Here is a 20,410-nt window from a genome sequence, read left to right as displayed (position 1 = left end):
ACATGACATCATCTTGGCTTCTCCCATGTACATGATAGCTCATCAATTTTTCCAACTCCTTACTTTTGAACATTCTCACAAACCTTGGCTTTAGTGGAATATGTCGTAGTGCTTTATGTGGAACCTTCTTGGATACTTGATCTTCTCGATACCTACTTGTGTGACACACTGGGCATTGCTTCAAATTTGCATTCTTTCCATAATATATATTGTACTCCATTCCAATATCTTTCATTATTGAAGATACTTCTCTATGAGAATTGTTGTATTTTAACTTTCCCGCCAAAATTCATAATTCATATTGTCCTTCCCGCCTTTGACATATCCATAGTCAAATACCCGTGAAATATTAAAAAATAGCAAAGTTTTAAACCTTATGATATATTTTGCGGCCCGCAAGTTCTCTATCATCGGATCTGAGGAAGATCTACGAAGGGCATTGTCTCGCTATGGTGAAGTTGTGTGAGATTTACGTTAGCGACATCGCGCCATGTTGATGCGTGTCCAGTGGGTCCAGTTTGCAGGTCGAAAAAGGTTTTACAGCGGGTCAAAAAAGGTTTCATGGCACTATGGATGATATGTCGCTATCATGTGTTGGCCAAAAAATCTTCATAGCAACATAGCGCCCGATTAAAAAGGTTTCACGGTGGGTAGGTTGCATCACTGAAAAATGTTTGTGGCAGCCAGGTGAATATGTGGCTCACAGGCCGAAAATTTCAAAAGGTGGCAAGGCACCATGTCGCCATCGAAAAACTCACAAGTTTTCTGATAGCGACATAGCACCTAACTAGCCGGAGGTGGTGTTCTATGGTGAGTCCCAGTGTCAGCGGTAAGGTTCGCGACAATGGAAAAGATCAATGGCAAGAGCTTCAGGCAAGTGGTTGGGTCCCATTTTTTACCTCATCTGCCCAGTTGGTGGAGTCTAGTGTCATGGTGGCAAATCATTGGAAGACATGTGCAAATCAAAAGACATGTCATCAATTGGGCGCAATGGCACTATGCAAAATTGGCCTCGATTTCCTCATAGCGATATAGCGCCTTGTTGCCACGTGTCCCTCAGTAGGGTCAAAGAAGTATAGACCCTCCAGGTTGGTGCCTTGTTACACCACGGTGGTGCTTCATTAGTCTAATGGGGAACAACCACGTATGCCAGGTGAGAATATAGTCAGTGCATGGGACCAGATCTTCAATGCGGCCAGTGCAGTAAAGGGTTAAGATCTCCACTGTCGGATCTATAGAGATCAAGGGCAGGTGCTATCGTGCTATGGAGAAGCTGCATGAGATTTACCATAGCGACATGGTGCCCTTTCACCATGTGTCAGTGGGGCCAAGTCTCACCAGGGTGTGGTCACTGAGGTGATGCCAAGTGTGCTGAGAACGAAGGATCAAAGTGCAAGCTACGATGAGTCTTCACAATCGTTGGATTAAGTCAGATCGACAGAAGCCACCATGTCTCTATGTTGAAGTTGTGTGATCTTTACCATGGTGACACAACACCTTGCTAACACGTGTCTCACTGGCTTAGCTAAAGTTGGTGGTTGACGGATGGTACTTAGTGTGATCACCATAGTTAACGATAACAATTTGAAGGGTGGCATGGTTAGTTCAATAAAAGGAGGTCAACCATAGAGGACTTCCTCGGTGGCAGAATGAAAAGAAGCGATTGGCCTGCGTGGCCCAGTTGGCTTGTGAAACTAGGTTGACTCTCTGACCCCTCGTGGATTCATGAGCCAGAAATAATGAATTAGGTTTTTTGCCATGAGATTTTGATCCTGTGATCAATGCCACCGACTCAGGAGTGAATGCAGGGTGCAAGGACATTCTACCACCATTACAGATCTATCTACTATGTCAGGGGATGTTTTCTGGCACCATTCTATCTTCTCCAAGCTCTTTCTCAGAGGAATATCAGATTTTTTGGTACTCAAACCACCAGATCTTTGATTGGATTTTTTGAGTGAGAAGTTAATGCCAGTAGTTGAGAAGTAAATGTAATGCAAAAATCCTCAGTTATGCTTGAACTATAAAGGCAATTTTGTGATCTTTTCTTAGGGGACTCCTTTTTTGATTTCTCTGCTACTACTCGTAGGTCTACAGTGTAAAATTCCCTTTGTCTCTGAGCTACATAACATTCTGTATCATCTCCTTTAGCCATCAATGTGTATGTGCATCCGTCTTGCCTCTCATTGGTGTATTGTTGAGATCAGTGGATTGCATACTGTATCTATTCTTGGCTTATTGGATAATATATAAGTGAAATCCTTCTCCTTGTGTTATTCAGTTTGGTTTCCTGATCTGTATGTGGTTATTGATTGATATAAGTCTGGGTGTGTATGTCCTTTGAATGTTATCTTGGTTTTGTAGTGCATATATGGACATAAAGGAAGTCTGAACACTCTATTTTGGTGCATCACCTCCTTAGATTAGACTAGGTAGATTTGCTTTTGTGCTCTTCTTCTCCCTTTTCCTTTCCAAGAGTAGATAGGTGTGCCCTAATAGTAAGAGGAATCCGGCCTTCTCCAGAGACTCAACCTCATAGTTCAAGTCCCACAGCTTGGAGGTTGTTTCCATGTTTCACTAGGTTATCCTTGCGCATAGGCCTTGGACAAGGCTGCAAACCTAAGTGAAAAGAATATTTGGCACGCCCGGTGGGAGCCTTTTCAAACAAAATTTAAAGTCTACTGGTGTCAAGAAGAAAGAGTTTCAGAGATTAATGCTGAAGAGGTAGTGCTGGCTTCAGTATTCAAGCCTTTAAGAGGCTGATCGTTCAAATTACTTGGCAACTCTGAACATCAACAAATCTGGTTCCAGGCCAAAGTTGCAGTGATTCATGCCGAGAGCTGAAACAATGGCATCTTCTAGAAGTAAATTTCAATATCAAGCACTTTCCCTTTCAAACCCTAGAAGAAGGAGGACTAGAACTTCATTATCACCAGTTAGGGGTGTAATAATAGTTAATATACCTATAAGATCTGTCTCTACTCCTCCTGTTGCTCGAACTCAGCCTAGATTTCCATCAACACTCATCTATAGAACACTTGTTTACATGGCACAGCCAAGATTTCATGCTTTTGCCACCTTTAATGGTGGGAGTCCTCTATTGTTAGCCCAAAGACATGATATACCAGTATCTGCACTAAAAAGCATACCTGATTTTACTAGTGAAACTTCCACCTCCCCTTTAGAGCATATCCAAGAAGCAGCAAATGTCTGTAATATTCATGGTATTACAAAGGATGATGTTGCTGTCAGACTTCTAGCCTCATATTTAAAAGGAAAAGCATTACAATGGTATAGAGGCTTAGCTCATGGTTCTATAACTGATTGGGATGGACTAGGAGCAGGGTTATGCAAACATTTTGAGGATAGAAGTGACCATCTGTCACTTTTATAGAAGCTGACTACTATAAAGAGAGCCCCGCATGAATGTATGACTGATTTTAACTATAGATTTCAAAAGACATGGGATAGAATACCTACTACAGTGAAACCTACCCCTGGTAATGCCTTCTTGCATTACCTTAGAGCTTTTAACAGTGATATTGCCACTACAATCCAAACTATGGGAGGAGATACCTTGCCTAATGCCTATGAGATAGCCATAAAAGCTAAGAACATCCTAATACAAGGAGGAAAGTTCGCTCCAAGGCCCCCTATGCCTTTCTTTCCTGATGTGCTCAACCACCAACTAGCAATGGCCCCTCTTCCTACAACTTCTACATCACAAGTCCTTACTCCAGTCCCTCAAGCTTCTACATCCTCAAATGGGATAGATGAACTCAAAGAGATGCTCCAAGGTCTAGTGCTGAATACATATAAGAGAGAGATGACCCTGGATAAAAAATTGCAAGAGCAGGGGAGGGAGTTGAAGGACCAAGGAAAGAGATTAGAGGATAGTTTTTCTATGATACAAAAAATGAGTAACAAGGTGGTAGCCTTAGAAAGGCAGCAAGCTCAAGGTGGCAAGCCTCCCCAACTACAATATCAAGCTCCAAATGGTGGTAGGCAACCTAATCAGTGGAATAGCTCTTTTGATCAAGGTAGGAAAAATAGTCATGCTTCTGCTTCAAGCTCAAATCAGAATAGAGCTATAATCCCTCAAAATAACTTCGCCCAAGATCAAGATTTATGTCCTTCTTGCAACTATTCTTATGCCTATTGCATGTGCCAGAAGGCATAATCTTATTTGGCCCTAACTGCCCAAGAACGTGTAGCAAAACAATTGTACAAGGAAGATCATTCCAAGGAGGCCCCATATAATCAAGGACATGATGATTGCTCTTTCATGAATCATCAGATTGGGGAGCATTGTAATGTAAACCAAGATTCTGTTGCTCATAACACAAGAAGTAAGAAGAGAGCTATGGAATATACTGCCCCTCCTTCTCAACTTCAAGTGTTGCACCTCATGCAGAAAATGAACCAACAAGTACTTCACAACTGCAAAAGCAAGATTCTAGAAAGAAAGATGCAAGTGATCCTTATGTTGCTCCATCTCAAACTCTTATAGGTGTAGCTCCCAAAGTTTCTACCAAAGTTCCTAATACACCATTTAGTGTGGTAGAGAAAATGAAGAAGACAAATGTGAACATTTCTATGTGGGATGCTATTGCTACCATACCAATGCAGAAGAGGTTGCTACAGCAAGAATCAGAGAAGATTGAACCCAAGGATCAGCCATCTATCATGGAGAGTGCCACAAGTCTAGTAAAACCAGCAGGGGATGTGGAGACAAATAAAAAGGTTAGACCTCCTCCATTCTATGTTTCTCTAATTATAGGGGGCAAATTAGTCCACAATTGCATGATAGATTCAGGGGCTAGTAGCTCAGTAATGCCTAGGTGTGTTGCTGATGCTTTAGGAATGAAATATGAGCCCATTGTAAGGGATGTGTTACAATTAGATTGTAGTATTGTCAAAACTGTAGGTATCCTTAGGAATGTGGAAATAGCCTTACATGCATGCCCTAGTTGCACTGTGATTCAAGACATATCTGTTGCTGAAGTCAAGCCCCATTTTACCATCTGTCTTTCAAGAGACTTCACTGCTCAAATTGGTAGATTCATATCTGCTGATTGGTCATATATGTCATTTAAGATCAGATATGGAGCCAATGCCTCAATTAGAGCAGAACCTCAAGCCCTTCATCACACTGAATCTTACAACCCCAATCCCATCAACATGAATTGCCCTATTCTAGAGATGGATGAAAATGACATAGTAAATGAGCCTGCCACTTCCATAGTAGAGATTCTTGATTTCTTCTTGGATGAGTGGGCAAATGCATATCAGTTTGAGCCTATGTCAGAAACTCTTTAGATAGGCCTTAGTACATATTGCATAATAGAGAAAGATGCTCAAGTTCCTAATCTAATCAGGACTAATGATGATATAAATGGAACATGGAGTATGTACTTTGATGGCTCAAGGAATAGAAATGGATCAGGGGTCGGTGTTATGTTGATCTCTCTTGCACAAATAAGATACTACTTCTTCTTTAGGCTCCAATTCAGTTGCACCAATAATGTGGCTGAGTATGAATCTTTTATTCAAGGTCTCTTACTTGCCCAAAAGAGAGGAATTCAAGCCTTGAGAGTATATGGGGATAGTGAGTTGGTAGTTAACCAAGTGAGAAATCGAAATATCACCAAAAATGGCCTACTCAAGTCTTACAAACATAGAGTCTGGGATTTTCTTGAGGGCTTGAATGCATTTAATATTTAGAGCATTCCTAGGAAAGAAAATAAACATGCTGATAGACTTGCAGCAGTGGGTGTAGCTTATGATGTACCAGGGAATCTTGAGGAAAAGAAGAAGCAACAAATAAGGGTGGTAGTAAGGCCTTCCATCCCTGACCACAACACTCATTGGCAAGTGATTGATTCTGATGAGCAAATTGTGAGTTTCTTGTAGAATGAGGCAGAATTCTCAGATAGAAACTAGTTAGGACTGCAAGATCAGTATGGTGATCAGATCATTCATCTCAGTTCTAAGAAGTTTCTCAAAGGTCTCATTACCTTGGAGAGTGTCTTTAATCCTGATGATCAAACAAGAGGCAAAGGGATGAATCTAGCTGTAGAAAAGGATGATCATACCCCAGTTACAATTGCTGATGGTAAATCTCTGAATATGGGGAAGGTATGTTCTAAAACTAAGCAAGAAAACTTCATTCAGTTATGTCAAGAATTTAATGATGTATTTGCTTGGACATATGATGATTTAAAAGGGTTTGACCCTAGTTTGCTTCAGCATACCATAGATTTAATTGATAAGGCCAAACCAGTAAGGCAAAAACAAAGGCCAGTGAATCCTAAGATTGAACCTCTAATGAGAAAAGAACTATCCAAGTTGATAGCGGCTTATATAATATTTCCTATCAAACACTCATCATGGGTAGCTAACCTTGTCCCTATAAGGAAGAAAAATGGAGAAATCTGATTGTATGTGGACTTTAGGGATCTTAATCAAGCTTCTCTTAAAGATCACCATCCTCTCCCTTCCATGGAGTAAATTCTGTCCAAGGTCAGTGGTTCAAAGAGATTCTCTTTTCTTGATGGATTTTCTGGTTATAACCAAGTATTGGTTAAAGGATCTGATAGACATAAGACATCATTTACTACTAAATGGGGCACCTATTCTTATTGCAAGATGCAATTTGGACTAACAAATGCAGGTGCCACATTTTAGAAGGCAATGGAGATGGCCTTTAAAAGATTAATTGACAAGTTTGTCTTAGTATACCTTGATGATATAACTATATATTCAAAAAATGTAGAAGATTATTTTGATCATCTAAGGCAGGTATTTCTAAGATGTAGAGAGTTTGGGGTTTCCCTTAACCCAGTCAAGTGTGTCTTTGCTACAAGCCAAGGAAAGTTATTGGGACACATTGTATCTGAGGATGGGCTGGCCATTGATCTAGAAAGAACAAAGGCAATACTTTCCCTTCCTCTTCCTAAACACAAGAAGGGGCTGCAAAGTTTCCTTGGTAGAATAAATTTTGTAAGAAGGTTTATTCCTAATCTTGCTACCATGGTGAAACCTCTTACAACTATGCTTAAGAAAGGTATGGTCTTCTCATGGACCAAGGAAGGGAAGGAGATTTTTGAAGAGATCGAGACAGCCATAGCCTCAGCCCCTACTCTCATGAACCCAAATTTTGAGAAAGATTTCATCCTCTACACTTTAGGTGGTGAGTCAAGTATCTCTGCTGTCTTGACTCAAACAAATGGCAAGGATGAGGAGTAGCCCATAGCCTTATTTAGTGAAGGGCTCAAGGAATATGAAGATAAGTATAGCTTTGTTGAGAAGCAGGCCCTTGCAGTCATCAGAGCCTTGAAGAAATTCAAGCACCTCTTATCCCACAATAGGATCCATTTGTTGGTGCCCCATGCCAGTGTAAAAGACTTCCTGTTAAGCAAGGATATCGGTGAAAAGAGAGCTAGATTGATCACTAGGGTAATGGAATATGATGTTGATATTCAGATTACCAAGCTGGTAAGGGGAAGAGGATTGTGCAAAGTAATGTTATCAGGCCAGGATTCAGATGAAGAGGTTGCTATGGTAATAACAGAGCAGCAGGAGGAAGGAAATGCTAATGGCCCAAGGAGCTGGATAAATGATATGAAGAGCTTCTTATCAGGGGATGGATACCCTCAGGGATTGGACAGAGCTAAAAGAAGACAATATAGACTGCAGTCCATTCCCTATGTTGTAATTGATGGTATCCTATTCAGGAGGAATTTTAATGGGACCCTGTTGAGATGCATTGAAGAGGATCAAGCTGAGAGGATGATTAAGGAACTTCATGATGGCCCTGATGGTGGCCATTTCTCTGCAAGAACAACTACCATGAAGATTATGAGGGCTGGTTATTATTGGCCATCTCTATTCCATGATTGTTATGGATATGTGAGAAAATGTGAGAAATGTGCTTTCTTTTCAGGAAAAAAGAGGCTTGCAGCTCTCCCCCTTCATCCTATTCAGGTGGATCAGCCCTTTACCTAGTGGGGGTTGGATTTTATAGGGCCCATTAATCCTCCATCTAGTGCAGGTCATAAATGGATCTTGGCTGCTACTAATTATTTCACTAGATGGACAGAGGTAGTTGCCTTAAAGGATGCCACAGAACCATCAGTTGTTGAATTCCTTGATGGAATTGTATCTATGTTTGGTGCTCCTTCTACTATCATCTCAGACAATGCTAAGTCTTTTGTTGGAACCCAAATTTGTGCATGGGCAATCAATCAAAATATCTACTGAGCAAATCATCAAATTACTATCCCCAGGGTAATGGTTTGGCTAAGTCTTCCAACAAGAATCTAATCAGAATCATGAAGAGGACAATAGAAGACAATTAGAGGATTTGGCATAAGAAATTAAGAATTGCTTTGTGGGCTGATAGGATAACACCCAAGAGATCTGTTGGGAATTCACCTATTGTGCTAGTATATAGTAGGGAGGCCAGACTCCAAATTTCATTGGAATTCCCATCCTTGGAATTGGCTCATCAGCTGGAATTGATTGAAGATAATTCCATGACAGTAAGAATGGCAGAGCTGATTGAACTAGAAGAAAAGAGAAATAAGGCTATGCAAACCCTAGAGATACATCAGCAGTAGATGAAGAGGAATTTTGATAAGAAGGCTAGGGTTAGGACCTTCAGAGAAGGAGATTTAGTTCTAAAGTGGGATTCAGACAGAGAAAAACCAGGAAGACATTCCAAGTTTGATGCACTATGGAGTGGCCCCTATCTAATTGCCAGTTGCAAACAGGCTAATGCATTCTAGCTAAGCCGGCCTAATGGAGAGATTTTTCCCATTCTAGTCAATGGGATCTATCTGAAGCCTTGTTTCTAAAAATTTGGGAATCTATGTAGATAAGTAGCTTAGTTTCTTTCCATTGTTTCCTGCTTTTCAAGAAGTGCGCGGGCACAACCGTCTCCCTGTGAGGTAGCAGATTTTGAGGTGTCTCAGGTTGCAAAGGAAGTTTTTGTTTTTTGTTTCCAATTGCAGTTGCAGAGCTAGGGTTTTCAATGTTTTGATCTCCTCACAGATGGGTTAGGGTTTTGCAGTTCTCAAATTCATACCTTTTTGACTCCATGGCCCAATGGATTGTTTACAAGCACTGGTCATGCATCGAGCAGGCTCATGCCCCCCATGAGTCCCCAGAAATGTTGTATTTTAACTTTCTCGCCAAAATTCATAATTCATATTTCCCTTCCCGCCTTTGAAATATCCATAGTCAAATACCTGTGAAATATTAAAAAATACCAAAGTTTTAAACCTTATGACATATTTTGCGGCCCGCAAGTTCTCTGCCGTCAGATTTGAGGAAGATCTACGGAGGGCGTTGTCTCGCTATGGTGAATTTGTGCGAGATTTACATTAGCGACATCACGCCCTGTTGACGTGTGTCCGATGGGTCCAGTTTGTAGGTCAGAAAAGGTTTCATGGTGGGTCAAAAAAGGTTTCACGGCACCGTGGGTGCTATGTCGCTATCGTGTGTTGGCCGAAAAATCTTCATAGCGACATAGTGCCCGATGGAAAAGGTTTCACGATGGCTAGGTTGCATCACCGGAAAGTGTTTGCAGTGGCCAGGTGAATATGTGGTTCGTCGGCCGAAAAGTTCACAAGGTGCCATGTCGCCATCGAAAAACTCACGAGTTTTTTGATAGCGACATAGCGCCCAGGTGGCCGGAGGTGGTGTTCTACGGTGAGTCCTAGTGTCGATAGTAAGGTTCGCGGCAACGAAAAAGATCAACGGCAAGAGCTTCAGGCAAGTGGTTTGGTACCATTTTGTACCTCATCTGCCCAGTTGGTGGACTCCAGTGCCATGGTGGCAAATCATTGGAAGACATGTGCAAATTAGAAGACATGTCATTAGTTGGGTGCTATGGCGCTATGGGAAATTGGCCTTGATTTCCTCATAGTGACATAGTGCCTTGTTGCCACGTGTCCCTTAGTAGGGTCAAAGCAGTATGGACCCTCCAGGTTGGTTCCTTGTCAGACCAAGGTGGTGCTTCATTAGTCCAATGGGGAACAACCACATATGCTAGGTTAGAATACAGTCAGCACATGGGACTAGATCTTCAAGCGGCCAGTGCAGTAAAGGGTTAAGATCTCCACCATCAGATCTATAGAGATCAAGGGCAGGCGCTATCGTGCTATGGAGAAGCTACATGAGATTGACCATAGCAACATGTAGCCCTTTTGCCACGTGTCAGTGGGGCCAAGTCTCGCCAGGGTGCGATCGCTGAGGTGATCCTAGGTGTGCTGACAACGGAGGATCAAAGTGCAAGGTACGAAAAGTCTTCATGATCGTCAGATTAAGTCAGATTGACGAAAGCCTCCATGTCTCTATGTTGAAGTTGTGTGATCTTTACCATGGCGACATAGCACCTTGCTGACACATGTCTCGTTGTCTCAGCTAAAGTTGGCAGTTGACGGCTGGTAGTTAGTGTGATCCCCACAGTTAACGATAACAATTTGAAGGGTGGCACAGTTAGTTTAATAAAAGTAGGTAAACCACAAAGGACTTCCCAGGTGGCAGAACGAAAAAGAAGTGATTGGCTTGTGTGGCCCAATTGGCTTGTGAAACTAAGTTGACTCTCTGTCCCCTCACAGATTCATGAGCTAGAAACAATGAATCAAGTTTTTTGCCATGAGATTTCAATCCTGTGATCAATGCCACCGACTCAGGAGTGAATGCAAGGTGCAAGGACATTCTACCACCATTACAGATCTATCTACTATGTCAGGGGATGTTTTCTGGTTTCGTTCTGTCTTCTCCAGGCTCTTTCTCAAAGGAATATCAATTTTTTTGGTACTCAAACCACCAGATCTTTGATTGGATTTTCAAGGTGAGAAGTTAATGCCAGTAGTTGAGAAGTAAATGTAATGCAAAAATCCTCAGTCATGCCTGAACTATAAAGGCAATTTTGTGATCTTTTCTTAGGGGACTCCTTTTCTAATTTCTCTGCTACTACTCGCAGGTCTACAGTGTAAAATTCCCTTTGTCTCTGAGCTACATAACATTCTGTATCATCTCCTTCATCCATCAATGTGTATGTGCATCCGTCTTGCCTCTCATTGGTGTATTGTTGAGATCAGTGGCTTGCATACTGTATCTATCCTCGGCCTATTGGATAATATATAAGTGAAATCCTTCTCCTTGTGTTATTCAGTTTGGTTTCCTAATCTGTATGTGGTTATTGATTGATATAAGTCTGGGTGTGTATGTCCTTCGAATGTTATCTTGGTTTTGTAGTGCATATATGGGCAGAAAGGAAGTCTAAACACTCTATTTTGGTGCATCACCTCCTTAGATTAGACTAGGTAGATTTTCTTTTGTGCTCTTCTTCTCCCTTTTCCTTTCCAAGAGTAGATAGGTGCGCCCTAATAGTAAGAGGAAGCCAGCCTTCTCTGGAGACTCAACCTTGCAATTCAAGTCCCATAGCTTGGAGGTTGTTTCCATGTTTCACTAGGTTGTCCTCGTGCATAGGCCTTGGACAAGGGTGCAAACCTAAGTGACAACAAGAATGAAGTAACTTATTATCCTTTGGAAGTATTTTGTTTGCCAAAAGCCTACATGATAAAACAGTGATTTTAATAAGTATACACAATACTTTAAAAAATTGAGACATTAAATGGAATTGATTTGTTAGAATATCAAATCCTATCTAAATATGTTAGTTAAGCATGTATCTATCAATCGATGAGTCACCTTCAAGTTCAACATCAACATAACTATCACCGGTATAGAAGTATCTTCAATTAAATATAGAGGCATCCTAGCTAGCTAAGCTATGGGTGAATCAATAACTTCTTTAGAAGATGTGTAGAAGCCTTGGAGTAATTCATTCACACTAACTTCATTAATCTATGAAGTAGTTTCATCTATATATGTGTCTTGCTCTTCATCTTGGGATTGACTATCATCAATATCATTCATTGGTTCTTCAACAATATTGGGAATCGGAAGCAACGTTTCATCTAAAAAATTTGATATGATCAATTCTAAAATATTAACTAATAAGGATATAAATTATTTATTTTAAGATATGCTAATTACAATGTACATCTTCTATGTAAACTCCATATTTCAATCTATGGATACCAACAAGTTGTCGCCTCTTTAGTTTCCTATTTTTGCACCTTTTGCAAGTGCAATATATAATTTCATTGAAGTAAGAATTTGTACTTGGAGAAAGTCTTTGTTCATCTAAATATTTTGATGATGACAATTTCCTATTATCTTGAATCCACCATGCACTATCAATAATAAGCATGTTAACTTTTTAATTTGCATAGCACATATTCTTCAAGAGCCCGTGATTGCAGTTGGAGAAATTCAAAACTTGAGAAACCTAATTTGAATATGTGTATTTCCTTAGGTAACTTGAGATGGTGTCTTGGAATGATTTGTATCACTGTTTAACAAAATGTTATAGCAAAAAAGGATGTGACTATAGGTAAGTACCATCTCATCATAAAATCATACCTAAGTACCATCTCTTCATAACCATACCTAAGCACCATCTAAGATACATGGTTCTCTTCAAAAATATTTCTCGCAAACCTTATGATTTTCTTAGTTCAATATCCCAAGGCTAAGATTAATGAATTTGTCTCACTTATTACCCCTACTATTGTTGTATGGTAAGATTTTTTAAGATGTTTTATAATTTTAAGGGTTTTATTAGTGACAATGACATTTCATAAATATCGTGAATTATTCTAAATAAAATTAAAACTAACTAGTTTAATATTTTAATAATATTAATTACTCTGTGTTAAATATCAAAACATAGTTAATGTTTCATTTAAATAAAATCATATTACGAGTACAAAAAACAACATAAATACTTGGTCCACCATTTTGTGTGGACACCAAGAAGATATCCAAATAGCAAGCTAGAAAAGAAAATTGTAGAGGTTAGTTACAATCATTACATAAAAAGTTGTTAAAATATAGGAAAATATAGGTCAATCCTCCTTATTCCATACTTTCTTGTACTAAGAATTTAACAAGAAGAATAAGCATAGATAGTTATTGAATGGGTAATATTGAGTGGTATTAATCATATCCTATATATAGCATTCATATTAAAATTATCTCTACAACTAATAAAAAGGTATTTAAATTGGAGAGATGTAGAGTTTAGACAAAACTTGTACGTAGATACTGACAACAAGCTAGTGATTCTCTACCCAACTCAAAAAATAAATTAATTGCTAATGAGGCATAGTTTTAGTATGGTAGAACTCTTCTCAAAGTGCACTCAATAAAAGGATGAGCAATAGATGTTGAAGTAAAAAGAAAGAATGGTCATCTGTGGGTTTAAACACCACAAAGATCCACACCACCTTAAAGGATAAAAGGCCTAAGAGTGGTTTGTTTCTTTCTGAAAAGTCTAGAAACTCCATGTCAAGTCAACAAAACTTGCCAAATTTTGAGAAAAACTCCACATAACAGCTGAAAGATAATAGGTGTTTTATCCATCAAGGCCTAGCACTTGGAAGTTACACTAATTTGGAACATCAACACACTAGTACATGGCTAAAAGCTAGTAAATCTATACCAAAGAAATGCATGCATCAATTAACAAAGAATATTCACTCATTTTATTTTCTCTTTCAGTCAAAAACATTATAAAACCATAATAGAACTATGTGTAGCATGAGAGAAGACACATATTGCTAAATAGAGTGCATCATTTTATGGTTAGAAAAAAGTAATTCTCTACCAAATAATATGGTAAGATGTCAATCATTATAGTAATGTGGACTCAGCTTCAAAAGCATTATGGACTAACAATGGGCACACTTTTAGTAGCTTCATCACTCATAATCTCCACCTAGGTTTGTAAGGGAAATCTAATTAAAATTTTAGGATGGATGAGCTGTCAATAGTGTCCTTCAAGTGTCTTAAAATAAAGCAAAACCCATGTAAAGTGCAGCCCAGCTGCAATATGTAGATGCTAATATCTACTCATTTGTAAATTTCATACAACTTGTTAAAAGTTATGAAAGAGTATCAATTAGACAAGATGTTTGGGGGGAAGCATCAACTCTTCAGAGCATGTATAAAAGAAGATAAAGAAACACACAAAAGGAGGATTATGGACGGAAGAAAAGAGGAATCTTAACGCAAACATTATAGCACAACCCAGCCAATGAAAAGGATCATGGTAGGAGAAATTTTGTTGTATACAGTTGGAAAAGAAGATTTAAGAATATTGAGCATGGGATTTCATCATACTTCTCCAATCTATAAGCCTTAAAAAATAACCGTAGATGGAGAGTGCTACACAGTGTAGAAATAACATTTAGAATAGCAACAGCCATGGGAAAACAATTAAGAATGACAACCAAATACTTGTTGAAGAATATGAAAATGCAATATCAATAGAATTGATAACTATAGTGCAAAATAATCAGAAATTTTCCAATATATATAGAAGAATCCATGATTCTCATGAGGAGCACATGACTTTGATAAGAATGGAGAGACATATATGAAGACTGAGTCAATATCAAATCCTATAGGATAAGGAGTCAACAAAAGAAGACTCAATGGGATAAACTTAGACCATTCAACAAAAAGAACACAAAATTGAGGAAGTAAACAATTAAACTAGAATATGGAGTCTACAATAATGAAAAATATATATCTTCATAATTAAAGAACATATGGATGATGAGGTGTATATGTATATAATTTAAACAAACCTTCAGAGGTAATATTTCACCTAGCCATGTCAACAATAGAATAGTGACCACAGTTGTAGTAATAGATTCATAAAGTGATCATGTCAGATATGAATAGTAAGAATCCATAACTCAAAACACTATAACTGACTCAATATTTCTTTACTCAATCATGCAAGGAGAAGAGGAAACTTCCATCATGAAGCAAGATATAGGATGACACCATAGGGGGAAGAAATATGGAAGGCATGGGTATGCTATAGAGATACCTTGAGAAGACAAAGGGAAGATGAAGATAGAAAGAGAAGACAATGAGAAGAGGAGGAGCCAAAGTATTTGAGACTAAGATACCACCAACCATTGCCACATTTTTACAAATTGATGAACCAACTGTTGTAGTAGATGCAAAATGGACTTCATTTCAGCCTCCAATTAAAATCACAAAAAATTAGAATCAATTGGAACAATCTAGAGATGAAGAAGATAAAGGGAAAGGGTTGGAAAAAGTAATCTCCTATAGAAGGATAGGGGAAGATATGTGGAGAAGAAAGATTGAAAAACATGTGTAATTATGTATAATAAGTCAGTATATTGTGAAAAAAAAATTGGTGTACTAGTCTTGATTGCAACTCTAATTCTTTCTTCCTTATTCCTTGGTTGTGGTGATCCTCAAGATTCTTAGATATATGGTAATGAAGTATAGTATTGTTATTGATTTTTAATGTTGTCTTGAATCAATGGGTTATTTTCAAAAAAAAAAATATTGTTCACTATTAGACAACAAATTCTGCATATTTTATGAGAAAGGTGCCACGGTAACTACATATTTTCATTTTGTGGAGAGAGGGAAGATTGTTAAAGGTTTTGTGTTGTTGAGGTTGTCATATCATGAGCTTTCACCATAGCATTGTTCCCCATAAAGGTAGGGACCAAGAATCAACAACTATTGCTGCAAGTAATTACAGTGAATCAACATTCTTAAAATAATGTGACAGAGGATTGGTTAAGGTTGGCAAGTGTATTTGAGGGTTTGTATATAGTAATGAGATCTTGAAGATTCCCTTGGAAGAGTGGATTAGGTGAACAACTGAAGTTTGGAAGCTAGTTTCCATATTCAACAATGAAACCCTCATTGTGGCAAGGGTTTGAAGGATCTACCATCTCCTCAATGACTAACAACCCAAAACTCAGAAGTTTGAGAGCTCTTAGTAAGGTAATGATTAATTCAAGTTCATTTGGTAGGGTTATTTGAGAGTTTTGAAAGTTTATAGCTGAGTGTGTTCTGTAGGCCTATTAGCTTGGATTAGGGCCTATGAGTTGTATGCCTTAATAAATAGTCCACCAAATCAAGTCCCCCCTATACCCCTATCTTGAAAACTTGTCCTATCATCCCCCTATCTCCTAAGGTGGTGCAACTATGGAACCATGTGATTACTCCCAACCTTTACATAACTACTATTATGAGAGCATATGCTTGTAAGTAGTTTTCCTACACCATCAAAGAAGGCTCTTAGCATGGCCACTGCATAGCATAGGTTGTGAAATTCTCTAAGCTACTCTAACAAAGCCTTCAAGAAATTTACCAATACTACTCTTTCATAGTGTTTGACAACATTCCTGCCTGCACTTGCAAGTCCTTTGATGGAGACCCGTGCACCAATGCATAATTTTTTCTCTATAGGGAGATGCAAATGTGTTTATACATTAATGATTTCATATGCTTAAGATGCACTTCAGAAATAAGAAGCACTTACATTTTTGCTGCCTGAACATGCTAAGATGTCCTTATACTCAAATCCCAATTTAGTAAAGCCTTTGTTATATTTATTACAATGTTGAAAGCCAATATGAGCCATATACCACTACTCTCAATTAGCTCTTATTAGGTTTGATAAAGGTACGTGTATGATGATGGAGTTCAAGAAAGTATTCTATGATGCATGAAACAATGGCTACATTTCTATAAATGAACTTATAGTATATGAATTAATGCTTTTGGGGTAGTTGGGAAGGTCAGTCTGGTTGAAGAAATGAAAAATTGAGGATGTGCTCCAGATGTATGTATATACAATTGCTTGATTGTTGTTTGATGTAAGGCAAGAAAATTGAACAAAGCTATGGACACGATTACAGAGATGAAGGACCAAGGGCATGACTCTGATGCCATTAGTTATGGAAATCTGATACGTGAATTTTGAAAAGTGAATAATATCACTGATGTATTTAAATTTTTTAGTGAAATGGTTCATGATACTTGCAATCCTATTCTAATAATGCATGCAAAATCTTTGAGACAATGGTGCAGCAGGGCATGGTGCCAAATAGCTTCTCTTAAAATATCTTGATTGATAGATTATTCAAAATAGGTAGGGTAGAAGTTCTCTATATGCTCTTTGATGATTTGAAGATGAAAAGACAATGTGTATATGAAATCACATATAGCATCTAGTTAGTTTGTATTTCTATATGATAGGGAGAATTGAGGAATCTCTTAAATTATTGGAAGAAATGGAATCCAAAGGGCTATCATCTAACATGGTAATAGTAACATCACTATTGATTGCACTTCATTGTTGTGGTAGATAGGATCACGCACGTTAGCTTATGAAGCAAATTGGAGATAGCAATGTTGTCTATAATATCATAAGGTGGAGTGTTGATATGGAGGTAGTAACTAATATGTCTTGACTGAAGATTTATATTTGTAAATAATGAAAATGATTCTACTGGTATTATAGGAAAGAAAAAGGAACATACTAAAATTTGGCCTCTCATTGGTCATTTACATATTTGAAAACAAACATGGGAGATAGTAGTAGTGAGAATGATTCCTCAAAGCTCATACGGGATCCAAAAATATACGCAAGGTCTCTCAAGGGATATTAGATGCAAATAAATTTATTGTTGGTCTATCATCTTCAAAAATGTTTGTGAATGACACAAGGATAGAAGAAAATCCATAGAAGAGGAATGGATATTTTGTTACGTCTAAAGTCTCAATTGATTATACAAATGGTGTTGGTGAGCAAGATTCTCCAAAATGAGATTTTGATTTTGAAGCTTACCCAAAAAATTTTGAATTTAAAGGAAGAATGATACAAGGTCGAGAGATGGATTCTTTTAATATTGATATGTTCAACACTTTCATGTCTTTTTTTCAAAAAAAAGGGAGGTAAATACAAATTTTAGGTTATTTAGAAATATGTTTGACAATGCAAGTGAGCCTAAAACCTATACTTATAATACATTGCTAAAAAAGTTTTTAAAGAAAGGGTATTTTGGGGAGGCTAGGGACCTTTCCTTGAAATGGGTAGGAAATCATGTTTTTCTGATGTAGCTACATACTACATAATTATTGATAGCTTTGGAAAGTAGGGTGAAAAAGGTATGTCACATGCAATTCTTCAAGCAATGTTAAGGAAGGGAGGATACTTGGACATTGTTATGTACAATATGTTAATAAATACAACCAAAAAAGTAGGTGACTTGGATGAGGTAGAAAAACTTTTTAGAGATATGAATGGTAATGGGATAACTCCATAGGTTGTCACTTATAACACTCTAATAGAAGTTTGTAGAAAACCAAGTAAGGTAGAGAAAGCTTATAAAATATTGAGAATGATGATAGATGTAGGTTGTTCTCCATATCATGTCATATATCATTTCAATGAGTTTCTACAAGGATTAGGTATGGAAGCTAGAAAGAGAGAAAATGTCAATACATCATCCCTTTAAATTTGACTATGTGCATTATTATCTAAACCAAGTATTCATTTTCCAAGAAAATTGCAATATATTTTTCTAAAAGATACAAAAGTAGAATTTTCACTTCACCATCTTAGCAAAATAAACTGAAAGAGAACATGTTGTAGAACAAAATCATACCATTTAGAATAGTACGTTGGACAGAGAAACTTGATAGAAGGTCCTTTGTGCCTAAATTAGTGAGTACAGAGGCCTTTAGCAAGTAAAAAACATGTGAAATTAATATGCTAAAAAATCCTTTTTTATAGGCTTTGTTGAGTAACACAAGCCTTGTTTCTAAATTAAAAAAATCATTGTTTTTGAAGTTGCAAAGACTTTTAAGCTAAGATATTAAAATAAATAGGATTTTGGGCTCTACAAGAAAATATCAAGATCATTCAATTTCTTTTACAAAATATGAGGGCTTTAAAAAAAAGGGGGATTTTGGATAGGTGATGCCCTACTATGATCACTACTAAATATTAGTATAAAAGAATCAAATTATAGTAGTGTCTACAACCATAGAAATTATTAAAACCCTAACCTTATAGAGGAATTTCAATCTACATATGCTCCTTTCTCATCTATCCTCAGTAACTACTCTACAAAAGCTGCACCATAGAGAAGAGAAGAAAAGAATTAGTGGCTATGACATGATAAGCAAATAGTGTTGTATCTAAAAAGATCTTCGACTCTACCTGCTCTATGAGGGGAGACATTCCAGAATGATTTCTTTGGCTTATCAATAACTCCTTTGATTTATTTCACCAATTTTAGCTTTTAAAATGGGCTGCAAGAAACCTAAGAGATAGACATGCAAAATAGCTACATAAAGCAAGGGAAAGCACCATCTAGTCCTTTCAATCATCCCAAAGAATCCCACTAGCCAAGGCCGAAGCACTCTACAACAACCCTCATCCCAAGGCTCATCCCTCGATTACTTAATTAATCTTTGTAAGATATAACTCTTTTCACTTTGGTTTCCCCTCAAAGAACCATCTTAGTGCTTTCAGAATTTATATTTTTATTTCCTGGCAATGATTAATTGTTCCAATCATTTTCATTTTTTAATATCCTTATTGGAAATGCTTATTAAGATAAGGTTTAACAATCATAGGCTACCTAGATGAGATCTAAAAAAAATAAAAAAAATCTGATAGCTAGCATGCCATGGATGTGTGATATAGGTCATTAGGCTCAAGAAATATGTCCTGGAAAATTTAGGTAAACTTTAAAAGTATGATCCATATCTATAGAATGATCAAAATGGGGTATGGATCTATAATCCACATCTTTGGAATGATACAGGTAGGGTATAGATCTACAAGTCAAGGCAATACTAGTAAACATTAATAGTTTATCTTGCTTGAATACTATCTACACAAAATCAAACTTCTTGATCACTGCATTCTAGTAGCATAAGTGGATTTTTACCACACACAAAACCACTTCCATTTCTTTGAACTAAGGAAGGGATACAATATGGCTCCCATGAGTTTAAAAATTAATTCAAATCAGAACCATGAATGGTGGTTTGGCCAACATTGGAGGTGCAAAAAGTTTAGAAAGGTCTTTTGGATCAAATAAGATCAAAAAAAAAAATTGTCATAATTCTTCTCAAAACAAAAGTCCCCATTCAAGTCATTCTAAACCATCTTCTCCAAATCCTTTAGGCATGGGTAAGGGGAATGTCAATTCTAGTCAAGCTTGGCCCCTTGCAGCCACTAGCTACCTTAATCCTAAGTTCTTAGAACATGGTTCCATCCCACCTAGAGTTTCCTTGGCTCTCGACAACAATAAAGCCAAACATGTGATCAATATCCCAGAACACATGTTGTAACTTTAGGTTGACGACCTATAGGCAAGAGCCCAAAAATATAAGATTTTTGAATCTACCCCCCATCACGTGTTGATTTCAAAATGGTTTACTTTGAATTGGAAGGGGGTGATTGATT

General features: G+C 37.7%; 1 pseudogene; it reads left to right on the top strand.

Annotated features, from left to right (window-relative positions):
- Positions 1–807: 807 nt before the first annotated feature.
- On the top strand, positions 808–18,446 carry LOC149560757 (uncharacterized; annotated as a pseudogene).
- The last annotated feature ends 1,964 nt before the right edge of the window (positions 18,447–20,410 follow it).

The sequence above is a fragment of the Cupressus sempervirens genome, chromosome 4 (assembly GCF_028749045.1).
Source record: "Cupressus sempervirens isolate cs-2001-9-10 chromosome 4, ASM2874904v1, whole genome shotgun sequence".
Taxonomy (NCBI): domain Eukaryota; kingdom Viridiplantae; phylum Streptophyta; class Pinopsida; order Cupressales; family Cupressaceae; genus Cupressus; species Cupressus sempervirens.
This window is presented reverse-complemented; position numbering and strand designations above follow the sequence as displayed.